Genomic DNA, 16,083 nt, shown 5'->3' on the forward strand with positions numbered 1-16,083 from the left:
CAACATCGTCATCATCAATATATTTTCCCTCGGAGGATGAACTATCATAGGGTGAGATCAACGATATCATGAGAGTATCAAGAACTATGAGCTTTTGTGATTTTAGGAATGAAAGATATTATGGATTTCACATAAAGGTATACATCAATGAGATCATTCCTTAAGAAAGAAGGGTTAGCCTTACATACCTTTTTGTCTTCTAAATTATTTAACGTTCGTCGCCAAAGCTTGAAAAATCTGCATTTAAAAGGATTCATACCAAGGTTAAGTCATAATGGCACTCTTAAGTTCAAACTAGAATAATTCATAAGCTAACAAAAATTGGACAGCATTTCCCCTATTTCATCTACTTCTACCAAATTCCAAAACAACTCCCAATCAACAATACCACAATCAAGAGGTTTAATTCAAGTTAAGCATCATCCAATCCCTCAAACTCCCTTTTATGATCATTCATAAAAATGGCTACACAACACCATATATACTTACATAAAATACTTCCTCAACATAATTATCACCACCCACAGCAAGATTATACTCATAATATGCTAAGAATCATAGTTCAAATTAACTTATATCTCACCATACCCTCAAGTTCATACTTGAACTCTATTTTCACTTTTCTTCCTTCAACCCCATAGTATAACAATCAAACAACCTTAACCATATGCAAGAGATGTGAAAACTTACCTTTATCACACAAGAACGAGTCTTGGATCAAATTACTCCACCAAAGTGAAAAACCCTAACATCAACACCCAAGTAAAACTTGAGTTCCACAAGCCATAGCAAGCTTCTTAGCACTTGAATCTCTTAATTCTCTTGGACTTGGCTTAGATTAGTTTATGGAGTTGAAGAGAGGGTTTTTGTAGAGCTCTTGGATTTGGGAAAATAAAATGTCCAAATGAAATGGAATATATAAAGCATAACTTAAAATCCCATCGAGCAATCTTGCGCCCACTCGGAGATATTTTAGGCTATTGGATAGAAACTTTATTTTTGGGGTTTGGGGGTTGACCAGATCAAGATGAGCCCCGTTAGGAATTTCGAGGGCGCGGGTGAGTTTGTAGCATCATTTATGGTCAGTCTGCATATTTGGTTTATATTCAAGAGGTCCAAGGGTGGTTTCGGGTGTCAAAATCAAGTTTGGAGAACACCAAAAAATCTGGTGTTAAGTATCTAGCGTCCTCCTTTGTGACAGCTAACCAGGTGGGTCTTTGGCTTACACGATCGCGTGATTGTGTCGCGAACTCATGGACATACGCAATGGGGGCAGGCCGAGTCGCGCTTATACGTGAAAATGTGCAAGTCTCGCGGTCGCGAGAGGTTCCTTCCGGCCAGGTCGCGTTTAGCCTGCGGGATCGCGTGGCCTCAGACTGCGATCACAAAGAAAGAACAATAGCACCAGCGATAAAAATTCCAAAATCCGAAATCAATCTCATTCACCATATTTTCAAGTTCTTGAGTTCGTTTTAAAGGGTTTTCAAAGAGGTTTTGTCAATCTAAGTTTGGGGGAAAGTTTCTAATCCTAATTTCACCATTTCCAATTGATTCTTATCATTGATTGATGCTTAAAATCGTGTTTTGGGTTGAAAAGTTGTGGTTTAGAAATCCAAGGCTTAAATTGGGGGAAAAGTGAAATTGGTTGCTAAATGTGTGGCTTTTTTATTTGATTTTTGGGATACAAGTATTTTCGGTGTTGGGTGATCCTATTTTGAAATAAAATTCCCATTTTTCCCTTGTGGACTCGAATCGTATTTTAGTAATATGGGTATCATTAGACTCGGGTTCTAACATAGATTAAAATACTGATTAGACTTCGATCGTTCGGAAGCTATTCGGAAGGGAAAGGCTTTGATTTGAGGTTCGTGGAACCTGTTCAACCTTCGAGGTAGGTTACGGCTTCTCTTCTTAGACTTTGATTAGCGACTCACATGTGTTATGCAGTTGTTGACAGGGAAATCCTGATAGGCCTTCAGGCATGGTTATGGCGTTTAATCCACTAGGTTGGTATGATTTCTGATTACGTGGTCTTGTCGCCGTTCTTTATGCAATCATTGACATGTGGTGTACTTGATATGTGATTATGGTGATGTGGGATGTTGGTTCTATTTGTTGGAATTGAGATTGATTTTCTTATATGTTTCCATGGTAGTTTTATAATTCGTGCAAGGATTAAATTGGCTATGTGGTGCTTTGTGAATTCCATATCATAGTCATTGGCATTTTTACATGTGATCCCTCATTCTTGAATTCATACTGTCACGACCCAACCCGATGAGCCGTGATGGGAATCTGACCTCTAGCGACCAAACACCCCTAAACTCATATCTGAATCATTCTGAACATCAAGGGCCCATAAAATGGCTTAAACTAATCTCATAATTAGACGACACCGTGAACTCTGAACAATCTATATATACATAAATATGCTGAAGGAACAGTGCAACCAACTAAGCTGCTACATATACTGTTCACAAAAGAATAGAAGCCGACAAGGCTACATCATGTGACCAATACATACAACTGTCTACAGACCTCTACTGGAATAAAGTTGCTGAAAGGACGGGACAGGGCCCCGTCATGCCCATATGCATACACATCTAAAAAGGGGGCATACCAAAACTGACTGTACCTCCGGATCGAATGGAGCGTACTGACCACTGCTTGATCTAGAGGTCCTACTGAGCTGGACCACTTATCTGTCTCCCTGTACCTGCGGGCATGAACGCAGCCCCCCGAGCAACGGGGAGTTAGTACGGATAATGTACTGAATATGTAAGGCATAAAGGCAACATGTGTGTGTATATATATATATATATATATATATATATATATATATATATATATATATATAGAAATCATGAGTAAGATCTGAACTCATAAGCTGAAATAACTATCTGCATGAATCTGTATGAACTAGTATACGTCTGCATTTGACTAAATCTGTATGTCGGAAAACATGGACATGCATATATATATATATAGTAGGTACACACCTCATTGTCACATCACAGGCCACACCTTCACCCCCTGTCAAGTGTGCCTTTCACATGTACATATCCCAACATCATAGGCCACTCATGGACCACTCATGGCCCACACCTTCACCCATGTCAAGTGTTCCTTTCACATCTAGAACGTAATATCATAGGTCACACCTTCACCCCCTGTCAAGTGTGCCTTTCACTCATACCCTTGAGAACAAGAAGTGAATGCGTAGTACAAGTAAAACTGAACAACGGGATTCTCAAAACAATATAATGACAATTTTCCTCTCATGGGCCTTACTGAACTCATACTACTAGGACAAGAAATCACAAGATCTATATATAGGGAAATACCATAGTCGGGGTACGGGAACATCAAAACTGTATTTCTCCTAGTGCTTATAAGAATAGAGTAACATGGAAACTCGCTTACTCGTTTGTTCGTTCATATCATAGGATCATGCCAAACTGAAAGAAAGGGAAAACCTTAACATACCTTGAAATAAATCCAATCGTCCAACTCTTATTCCTTGAACTCGTAAGTCTACAATTAAGATAACATAGGCCTTAATTAGGCTATTCACCTTACTTACTAACCATTATAATTACAAAAGAGCTTAACAAACTATGGACAACATATCCCTTGAAAACGTAGAAAACCCTCAACTCCTAATTCCATCCAACCTCAACCACAGTATCAATGATGACAATAGTGGCAACACTTACATAACAAGATATACCCAAATACATCTCCTAATCATCTCTTGACACAACCCCAAAAACACTATTCAACCTTTCATCAACTTATCACTTTCATAGCTATCTTCTCTTCACTTGAACTACCAAAACTATTAGTAACTAACTTAAATACAAGGGTAGAAACCATTTACATACCTTGAAGAGTTTAAGATCTCAAACCCTAGCTTCAAATCCAATTCTTCAAGATCAACAACTTCAATCAAACCCTAGGAACAACCTTCCCTTTACTAGCTCGGGGTCATGGGGCTCGGATCTTACCCAATCTTCACTAATGATAATGCGAAATGTTGGGAGAAAATATAACAGGGTTTCTCTGATCTGGGAATGAGAACAATATGAAATAAAATCGTGGACCACGTATTTATACGTGGATAATTAAATGCTTCAGTGGTTCGGTTCGACGAGCGGGTCGACGACCTGTCGCCGTGTTGACGGTCCGTCAACTTGCTCGTCGACCTGCACCTGCAGAATGCAGGGCTGCGAAACCCAGTCGACGCCGCACAATGACGATCCGTCGATAGGTTCGACGGCCCGTCAATCATGACTGGTGTCTGCATACTTTTCCAATTCAGTTCAGATCGCGTCGATTCGATTCGTTCAACTTCTAAACCTGTAAATCACCAGGAATTCCTGATGATACCATTGCATACGGGGTAGGACACTTTCTATCTCCAAAACTTGGGCTCGGGTCTCAATTCCCAAGGCATACCCAACTAGGAAATCATAAGTTCTACCACTACGAAAACGAGGGGTGTAACACATACATGACGAAATAGTTATGGAAAGGGGATCGAAATGGAAAGAAAGAGAAAGATGAAAGTGACATATGATTATTGCTATGATCCAAGGTTTGTACCGAATATGTTGATAGAGCCACAGCTTATAGTTCGCTCGGGGTGGCTAGTACATGAACGTCGCGGGTTGCCCGTTGTCACGACTCAACCGGAGGGCCATGACGGGCACCCGGAGCTAACCCACCGGGCACCTCTCATCATACTTACACAATCATATCTAGGTGAGCCACATGGCCTACTCATAATCTCAATGCATCAATAATACACTTTCCATCGAGTATGGCACTTCTATATCAACATCAACAACTATGCCCATATATATATGCATGCCGACAAGGCTAAAAGACACCTAGCTATATACGACTGTCTACGAGCCTTTAAAGAGTATGTTTCATCATAAAGACGGGATAGGACCCCGTCATGCCTATATATGTACACAAAATAATAGTACCAATAGCTGTTGCTCCGAATCAAATAGAGCTCCACTAAGTAGTCTCTGAATAAGCAGCCTAAGGGTCAAGTCTGTATCCCTGTCCACCTGCGGGCATGACGCAGCATCCACAAACAAAAGGACGTCAGTACGAATAATGTACTAAGTATGTAAGAAGAATGAACGATATCATAAGGGAGAAGAGTCATGGGATGGTAGAACCATTTATACCTCTAGCGACTTTCATCACATTTACTTACCCTTTTTATAATGGGAACCTTCCCTTACATACACTTACATATGTAGTAATACCATACCCGACCACGTGAGATCGGTGTCTTACATACCCGTCCATAACAAGGCTCGGTGTTATGCATACCCAGCCCTTCCAAGGCTCAATGTTATCCGTACCCAACTGCAGTGGTGCGCGCGCAATAGATATCATACCCGGGCACACAAGCTCGATGTTACATACTGGCCATACATATATATACACATACATATACACCTAGGGGTACCTACGTAGCGTCAACATCATTATCGTCAATATAATTTCCCTCGGAGGATCAACTATCATAGGGTGAGATCAATGATATCATGAAAGTACCAAGAATTATGAGCTTTTGTGATTCTAGGAATGAAATCATCATGGAAGATATTATGGATTTCACATGAAGGTATACATCAATGGAATCATGCCTTAAGAAGGAAGGATTAGCCTTACATACCTTTTTGTCTTCTAAATTATTTAACGTTCACCGCCAAAGCTTGAGAAATCTACATTTAAAAGGATTCATACCATGGTTAAGTCTTAAAGACACTCTTAAATCCAAACTAGAATAATTCATAAGCTAGCGAAAATTGGGCAGCATTTCCCCTATTTCATCTACTTCCACCAAATTCCAAAACAACTCCCAATCAACAATGACATTATCAACAATACCATAATCAAGAGATTTCATTCAAGTTAAGCATCATCCAATCCCCAAAACTCCTTTTCATGATCATTCATAACAATGGCTACAACGCAACACCATAAATGCTTACATACGATACTTCATCAACATCATCTATAGCATCCACAACAAGATTATACTTTTAACATGCCAAGAATTACAATTCAAGTTAACCTATAGCTCATAATATCTCCAAGTTCATACTTGAACTCTATTTCCATTTTTCTTCCTTTACCCACATGGTATAACAATCAAACAACGTTAACCATATGTAAAAGATGTGAAATCTTACCTTAATCACTCAAGAACAAGTCTTGGATCAACTTACTCTACTAAAGTGAAGGCTCCAACATCAACACCATAAGAAATCTTGAGTTCCACAAACCCTAGCAAGCTTCTTAGCACTTGAACCTCTTAATTCTTTTAGATTTTCTTGGATTTTGGCTTGGATTAGTTTATAGACCTAGAGAGAGGTTTTTGGAGAGGTCAAGAATCTGTTTTGGGGAAATAATGAGTCTAAATGATATGAAATGAAACATATAAAGCGTAACTTAAAATCCCGTCGGGCAATCCTGCGCCCACTTTGACGGACCGTCAAAATTCCTACGATCCGTCAAAGTGCACCGTCAAAGTGTCCAGCCCAATATGACTCACTGTGACCGTTATACGGTGGTGCTCCATTATTTGACGGGCCGTCAAATGGTCCGTCAAAGTTCCATCTTCCGATAAGTTGCTCCTTTCGATTCATTTGACTCTCAATCCTTATGGAACTATCTTGGCACTTGTGTAACACTTTGTTAACCATCTAAGGGACCCTATAGCTTCTCCCCCAAGTCGTTACCAAACAAAGTATTACTCAATTGTCGCAAAATCATCCCAAACATGGCTTACATTCTACTTCCTTGACGAACTCAATTCCACCGATTCATAGGACTTCAAAACCTTATGGTACACTCTTAAAGTTATCAAATACTCTCCTTAATCTCATAAGGAATTCAAGTCCACTTTAGGCTTACGTTAGTCTACTCATAATGAAACAGCTCGAAACCTCCTTAGAAACATTCGTCCTCGAATGTTAGATTCTTAGGGATTCTACGAAAATTTCACCAGAGTTTTTCCTATAATATGGCACTACCATCCTGTCACAGCAACCAAAAATATATCGCCTCGCAAGGCTACAACAACAACTATAGCCACACACGACCAAGAAAGCATTACATACTTGGGGATAATGGCGTCTCTGCCTAAGCCTCCTTTGGTGGTGGAAACAAATACAAATACCTGAAATTCATGTCTTCCTTGGCTTCCCAATTCATTTCCGCTCTATTATTGTTTTCCCATAAGACTTTGACTGAAGCTACATCTTTGGTTCTGAGCCTCCGTACTTGCCTATCTAGAATGGGAACTTCTTCGTAGGACAATTTCTCGGTGACTTGAACATAATATACAGGAACAATTCTGGAAGGATCTCCAATGCACTTACGAAGCATCGATACATGGAAAACCGGGTGGACTGACTCCAAATTTGAAGGTAGATCTAATTCATAAGCCACTTGACCTACCTTGCGTACAATCTTATAAGGTCCAATATACCGAGGACTGAGCTTTCCCTTTTTGCCAAATCTCATGACGCCCTTCATTGGCGATACCTTCAAGAATACCTAATCTTTCACGTGGAACTCTAAATCTCGTCGACGGTTATCTCCATAGGATTTCTGACGACTCTGAGCTGTTAATAATCGATCGTGTATAAGCTTCACCTATTCTATAGCTTGCTGGACCAAGTCTGGCCCTATCAATTTTCTCCCACTTCGAACCACCCAATTAGCGATATTCACTTTCGCCCATATAAAGCCTCATACGGGGCCATTTGGATATTGGAATTGTCACGACCCAGCTAGGGGCCGCGACGGGTACCCGGGGCTAGTCATCGAGCACCACTCACTCTACCACTCATCTTACTCACTTAAGGCCCTTTATCAACTTCATACACGAATTATACGAAAAACATTTTTTAGATAGAAATATAAATGCTTTATATACATTTGCCTCTCGGCCATCAAAATAATATATACATACAATAACATCTTGTGAGACCATCTAACCCACACTGCGTATCTACGAGCCTCTACTGACAGACTGTATATATATAGACGGAACAAGACTCCATCGTGCCTAAAATATGCATATATACCAAAAGGATAATCACAAGCACCTCCGAACAATGGAGTGCTCTCAATCAGCTGACAGCTACTAAGGATCTGGATCGAGCTCACCTCCCTGTCTACCGGCATGAACACAGCGTCCAAAGAAAACGGACGTCAGTAAGAATATTGTACTGAGTATGAGAGGCATAAACAATGAAGAAAGACAACAATAATATAATGAGAACATCAATATGAAACATCTGGATCTGAATGACAATCATAAGAGAAGTAATGCATGTTGTCTTACTCATACTCATCATCATATCATATATGCATAATATGTAAGCTTCCCGTCCATATCGGAACGGTGTGATAATAAATAACAATAGCCCGCGTCCAGGCCTTCCGCGTCCGGGGTACCATCTCATGCCGCCCACTAGTGGTGTCTGCCCATGCCAAATGGTCATGGTGTATCCGTATAGCTGCCCGCCTTAGCGGTGACTGCCCGGCCAACTAGGCGCGGTGTAATATTATCATGACATGCTCATATTATTATAGTACATGCGTAAAGCTCAAGATCAACTATACTTTATCGGGGTGACGTAAGGTCGAGATCCCCCGATTTCATTATGGAGCAATTATTGACATTCTGCCTCACCTTGAAGGGATTAGCACATGAGGTGAGTGTGAGTAATCAATAACATCTTCATCATATCATATCTCTTATCTTATATAGACATCTATAGATATAGGCTTTTAGCTTTTCAGAATACATGAACTCATAAAGAGGAAAGGAATTTATACCATAGGATTCATGCCATTGGAAAGAAAGGACTAGCCTCACATACCTTTGTCGATTAGCTAGGCTATCATTCACTTGATCTCCTTCGATATCACGTCGCTACCTTCACGAGAGAATTCGAATTAATATTAGTTAATCGACTATAAAAACGTGTCGTTATTTCTAGGGACAATTGGGCAGTGTTTCCTTTGTTTCTACTACGTTTCTTATGTCTCTTTTCAACTCCCAAACATTTACAACAGCACTTACAATATCGTATCAACAATCGTCATATATATATATCTTAAGCAAAATCCACCATTCTCCAATTTCCCCACCTTTAGTGGTTTTAGCTCATCATCGTAATTTCGCATACTTCACACCTACTCCATGGTCTATACATCATTTATAACGTATTCATAATCATAGCACACCAACATTCATGATCCAGCCTAGCTATCACCCAATTATGGCACTATTCACTCAGTAATGGTCCATTTTCTATGTCTTGCTACAATTCAAGTGTCTTAGCTTTCCAATACTTTAAACAACATGATAAAGTCATGAAACTTACCTTAGATGATGGTGGAATAAGTCTAGAGTGGAATTCCTTCCTCTTTCACCAAACCCTACTTCACCTCCTTTGAGATTTCTTGGTTTGGATGAACTTCACTTGAGTTTCATACACTTGGCTTCATGGATTTAATGTTGTTGATCTTGATGTTCCTTTGATTCTCTTGGATGAAGTGTTTGGAGAATATTCTAGAGTGTTCTTGAACTGTGGAGATGAGAAATGAAATAAAATGAGGTTAGGGTCCCTTTTTAATACTCAAAATCTGATTTTTAATGAACAACAGTCGGGGTGTACAGTGGTCGTAAACCCCACTTTACGGGTCGTATACTGGTTTACGGTCCGTCCTCCACGGTCGTATTTAAGCATATCAAAAACATAAAGGTTGGCTGGAGATCATGGCAGTTTACGACTCAGTTTACGGGCCGTATTTCGATTTACGGTCCGTATTCTGGGTCGTATTTTACCATTTCAACATTTAACAGAAAGTCGAAATTTTTGAAATGTTGAAGGACGATGGCACTTTACGGTCCGTAAATCACTTTACGACCACTGGGCTGAAATAAAATTCCGCAACTTTCTTATTTCCAAAAATTCATAATTAGTCATTCCCTACTTAGTAAAACATCGCACGCTCATACCCTTCATTGGTCTATTCATTGTAGGCTCGCGGAAAATTTCCGAGGTGTAACAGGAATGGTAACTGTTGTTATAAGCAAATTCAATAAGCGGTAAGTGATCATCCCAACTACCTCCAAAAAATGCTACACTCATGCCCGTAGCATATCCTCAAGAGTCTGGATGGTTCGCTCAGCTTGCCCATTAGTCTGTGGATAAAATGTTGTACTAAGACTCACCTCCACAAACCCTCTTGGAAAGACTTCCAGAAATTGGCTGTCAACTCTGTCCCCCTATCGAAAATAATAGCTACTGGAACACCATGGATTCGTACTATTTCTTTGACATAAAGCATTGCATAAACTAGGTTTGCATAATCTTCAGCTACATATGTAGTTCTTACTGGTAGGAAATGAGCTGACTTCGTAAGTCTATCCACAATTACCCATGTAGAATCATAGCTATGCTTAGAACGAGGTAATCCTGCGATGAAATCCATATTAATCGCTTCCCATTTCCAAGTTAGAATTTCCATAGCTTGCAATAATCCACCGGGCTTTTGGTGTTCAATCTGCACTTGTTGACAATTAGGACATTGGGGCACGAATTCCGCTATATCTTTCTTCATTCCATTACACCAATATATAGATTTAAGATCATGATACATTTTCGTTGTTCCGGAGTGAATAGAATAACGGGAACAATGGACTTCTTTCAGAATTTGATGACGTAATCCTGCAACATCGAGATCACACAACCTGCCTTGACATCGGAGAACTCCGTCTCAAGTAATTTCCAAGGATGACTTTTCCTTCTGAGGAAGTGTATTTTTGTAACGAACTAGTATGGGATCCTCATACTGGCACTCTTTCACTTCAACTACTAGTGACGAAACAGCTGAATTCTAAATGGTAGCTCCCATATTGCTCGAGTCCATTTCCCGAACTCCTAGGCTAGCTAACTACTGGAGCTCAGGAGCTAACTCTCTTTTCTCTGGCTGAACGTCACATAAGCTACGTATATATCTACCGCTAAGAGCATCAGCCACAACGTCCGCCTTCCCGGGATGATATAGAATGTTAACATCATAATCTTTCAACAACTCCAACCATCGCCTTTGCTGTAAATTCAATTATTTCTGCTTGAAAATATACTAAAAGTTTTTGTGATCCGTATAAATATCAACATGGACACCATACAAATAATTCCTCCACATCTTCAATGCATGGATCACCGCAGCTAACCCTAGATCATGGGTTGGATAATTTTTCTCATGTTTCCGTAATTGCCTTGAAGCATAAGCAATCACCTTACCATACTGCATCAACACACATCCTAATGCAACGCTTGAAGCATCATAATAGACAACATAGCCTTCCGATCCTTCTGGAAGTGTCGGGACTAGTGCAGAAGTTAATCTATTCTTTAAGTCTTGAAAACTAAGCTCACAAGCATCCGTCCATTGAAATTTTGCTTCCGTCTGAGTTAGCTTTGTTAGTGGCGCAGATATAGGAGAAAACCTTCCAAAAACTTTCTGTAATAAGCTGCCAAACCCAGAAAACTGCGAACCTCCGTAGGTGTTGTAGGCCTTGGCCAAGTCTTCACAGCCTCAATCTTCTAGGTATCCACCCGAATGTCATCAGCTGCGATAACATGGACCAAAAAGTCCACCGAATTCAACCAAAACTCACACTTTGAAAATTTTGCAAATAGCTCTCGAGCTTGGAGAAATCTAAGGACAGTACGTAAATGGTCTGCATGTTCTGCCTCGGACCGAGAATATACTAGGATATCATCAATGAATACAATCACAAACAAGTCTAGTAAAGGCCTGAACACATTGTTCATCAAGTCCATGAATACTGTCGGTGCATTAGTTAGCCCAAATGACATTACCCGAAACTCGAAAGGACCATACCTCTTTCTGAAGGCCGTCTTAGGAATATCTTCCTCCCTAACTCTCACCTGATGATACCTAGATCTCAAATCTATCTTTGAAAACCATTTGGCACCCTGCAATTAATCAAATAAATCATCAATCCTTGGAAGCGAATATTTATTCTTGATCGTCACCTTATTCAATTGCCTGTAATCGATACACATTCGCAAGGAGCCATCTTTCTTTCTTACAAACAACACGGATGCTCCCCACGGGGATGAACTAGGTCTAATGAAGCCTTTCTCAAGCAAGTCCTTCAATTTCTCCTTCAACTCTCTCAACTCTGCGGGAGCCATTCTATAAGGAGGAATAGATATGGGTTTAGTATCCGGTAGCACATCGATAGCAAAATCAATCTCCCACTCTGGAAGAAGACCTGGAAGCTCATCCGGGACTATATCCGGAAACTCATTCACCACGGGGATAGATTGGAGAATCAACGATTCGTCTTCTATATCTTGAACCCGGACTAAATGATAAATACAACCTTTAGCAATCATCTTTCTTGCCTTGAGATAGGAAATAAACCTACCTCGAGATAGGAAATAAACCTACCTCTTAAAGACGTTGTATTTCCCTTCCATTCCAAAACTAGCTCTCCCGAAAACTAGAAGCGAACCATTTTTGTTCTACAATCAACATTGGCATAGCAAGAAGCCAACCAATCCATGCCCATGATAACATCAAAATCCACCATTTTCAACTCATGTAAATCAGCCATAGTACGATGATCACAAATCACAATTACATAATTTCTATATACTCGACTAGCTATTACCGGGTCACCAACGGGCGTTGATACCTCGAAAGGTTTGATTGACTCCGGTTTTACCCTAAATCGACCAGTAATATATGGAGTAACATATGACAATGTGGAGCCCGGATCGATCAATGCATACACATTAAGAGAAAATACCGATAATATACTTGTGACAATATAAGGGGAGTACTCAAGATCCTGTCGCCCAGCCGATGCATAAATACGGTACTGAGGACCGCTAAAACTGGGTGCTCCTCCTTTACCTCTACCACGGTTGACTAGTGTATGTGAACCTTGCCCCGGAGAGCGTATAGATGATGAAGACCCGACTGCCGACCCTGAAGGTTGGACCCTACCCCTGCCACTAACCGAGGGGCAATCACGCATGATATGGCTTAGCCGACCGCATGCATAGTAAACATCCGAACCTAATCGGCATGGTCCGCAATGTAACTTACCACACTGTGAACATCAAGGTAGGGGTGGTCTTGCCTGGCCTGAGTCACCCCTGTAATGAGAACCTGAAGCTCTAAGACTCTGACTCGGCCCGAAGTGAGTAGATCTATCAAATCTCTGGCCCGTAAATCGTGGAGGCGCACTAGGCGTAGAATGGCCTGAGTACCTAGAAAACTGCTGTCTTTGCCCTTCTCTAAACTCACCAATCGAACCCGACGATCTAGCCCTCTTGCTATACCCTCTGTCATGCTCACGCTCACTTCATTGCGGTTGTTGGCTTTCCTCCAAGTTTTGGGCATGGGCTTGAATGCGAGAAATATCCATATTGTCCTGAAGGGACGCAATCAAGCACCTATCCATCTAATGTGGCCCTAAGACACTCACAAACCGGTGCACTCGATCACCCATGTCCACCATCATGGCCGAAGCGTACCTAGCCAAGGAATTGAAGCGGAGACTATACTCTAAGGCACTCATACTTTCTTGCCTAAGATTCAATAACTTATCGGCTCTAACCCGCCGAACCTCTGGGGGCAAGTAGTGTTGAAGGAAAGCATCGACAAATTCTTTCCATACCGGGGGAGGTGCATTGACTCCCCTAAAAAACAACAAAACTATATACCAATGAACCGCTACATCCTGTAGTCTATAGGAAGCTAGCTCTACCGATTCAACGTCGGAAGCATGTATTAACCGAAGTGTCCTCAATATTCCATCAATAAAGCTTTGAGGGCCCACATCCGATTTTGACCCGAAGAACTCCTGAGTGTTCAAGCTAATAAAATCACGGGCTCTAGCACTCACATCCCTATCACCATAAGCCATACCCTGCCGCTGTGCCTGAGCAGCAACTAATTGAGTCAACAAATGAATGGCCTCTTTCATCTCTTGGCCTGAAACCTCTGGTGGAGGAGCTGGGGGTGCTGGAGCTCCCTCATGCTCCTCTGAAGCAGGTAATGAGTGTGAGGACCGAGATGGAACCTCATTCTGGACCTCACCTTCCTCTATATCCATTGGCGGTACTCTTTCTGCCACTGTCTTGCGCTTTTGGGCTACCCTACCTTTCCTCTTTATAGGCATATCTGAAATACATAACACACGGTAAAGGAAAGAGAAATTCTTATATCATGGCTCTATCGCACGATCTATGAAGAAAGAAGATCATTCATTCCTAAAATGCTCATAGACACACCCTAGGACGGAACTGCTTTGATACCACATTTATCACGACCCAACGGGAGGGCCATGACGGGCACCCGGAGCTAACCCACTGGGCATCTCTCATCATACTTACACAATCATATCTAGGTGAGCCACATGGCCTACTCATAATCTCAATGCATCAATAATACACTTTCCATCGGCTATGGCACTTCTATATCAACATCAACAACTATGACCATATATATATATACATGCCAACAAGGCTATCAAAATGATATACAAAATATGAGCCGACAAGGATAAAAGACACCTAGCTATATACGACTGTATAGAGCCTCTAAGGAGTATGTATCATCATAAAGATGGGACAGGACCCCGCCATGCCCATATATGTACACAAAATAATAGTACCAACAGCTGCAGCTCCGAATCAAATGGAGTCCTCTAAGTAGTCTCTAAATAAGCAGCCTAAGGGTCAAGTCTGTCTCCCTATCCACCTGCGGGCATGACGCAGTGTCCACAAATAAAAGAACGTCAGTACGAATAATGTACTAAGTATGTAAGGCATAATCAATAACATAATAGAAAAATGAACGATTTCATAAGGGAGAAGAGTCATGGGATGGTAGAACCATTTATACCTCTAGCGACGTTCATCACATTTACTTACCCTTTTTATAATGGGAACCTTCCCTTACATACACTTACATATGTAGTAATACCATACCCGACCATGTGAGATCGGTGTCTTACATGCGCATCCATAACAAGGCTCGGTGTTATGCATACCCGGCCCTTCCAAGGCTCAATGTTATCCGTACCCAACTACAGTGGTGTGCGCGCAATAGATATCATCCCCGGGCACACAAGCTCGGTGTTACATACTAGCCATACATATATATACACCTAGGGGTACCTACGCAGCGTCAACATCATCATCGCAATATAATTTCCCTCGGAGGATCAACTATCATAAGGTGAGATCAATGATATCATGAGAGTACCAAGAACTATGAGCTTTTGTGATTCTAGGAATGAAATCATCATGGAAGATATTATGGATTCCACATGAAGGTATACATCAATGGGATCATGCCTTAAGAAGGAAGGGTTAGTCTTACATACCTTTTTGTCTTCTAAATTATTGAACGTTCACCGCCAAAGCTTGAGAAATCTACATTTAAAAGGATTCATACCATGGTTAAGTCTTCAAGACACTCTTAAATCCAAACTAGAATAATTCATAAGCTAGCGAAAATTAGGCAGCATTTCCCCTATTTCATCTACTTCCACCAAATTCCAAAACAACTCCCAATCAACAATGACATTATCAACAATACCACAACTAAGAGGTGTTATTCAAGTTAAGCATCATCCAATCCCCAAAACTTCTTTTAGCATCGTTTATGGTCAGTCTGCATATTTGGTTTGTATTCTGGAGGTCCCGGGGTGGTTTTGGGTGTCAAAATCAAGTTTGGAGAACACCAGAAAAATCTGGTATTAAGTATCTAGTGTCCTCCTTTGCGATCGCGAGCCAGGTGGGTCTTTGGCTTACGTGATCGCGTGATTGTGTCACGAACGCGTGGACACACGCATTGGGTGCAGGCCGAGTCGCGCTTATACGTGAAAATGTGCAGGGTCTCGCGGTCGCGAGAGGTTCCTTCCGGCCAGGTCACGTTTAGCCTGCGGGATCGCGTGGCCTCAGACTGCGATCACAA

The sequence above is a fragment of the Lycium barbarum genome, chromosome 10 (genome assembly GCF_019175385.1).
Source record: "Lycium barbarum isolate Lr01 chromosome 10, ASM1917538v2, whole genome shotgun sequence".
Lineage (NCBI taxonomy): Eukaryota > Viridiplantae > Streptophyta > Magnoliopsida > Solanales > Solanaceae > Lycium > Lycium barbarum.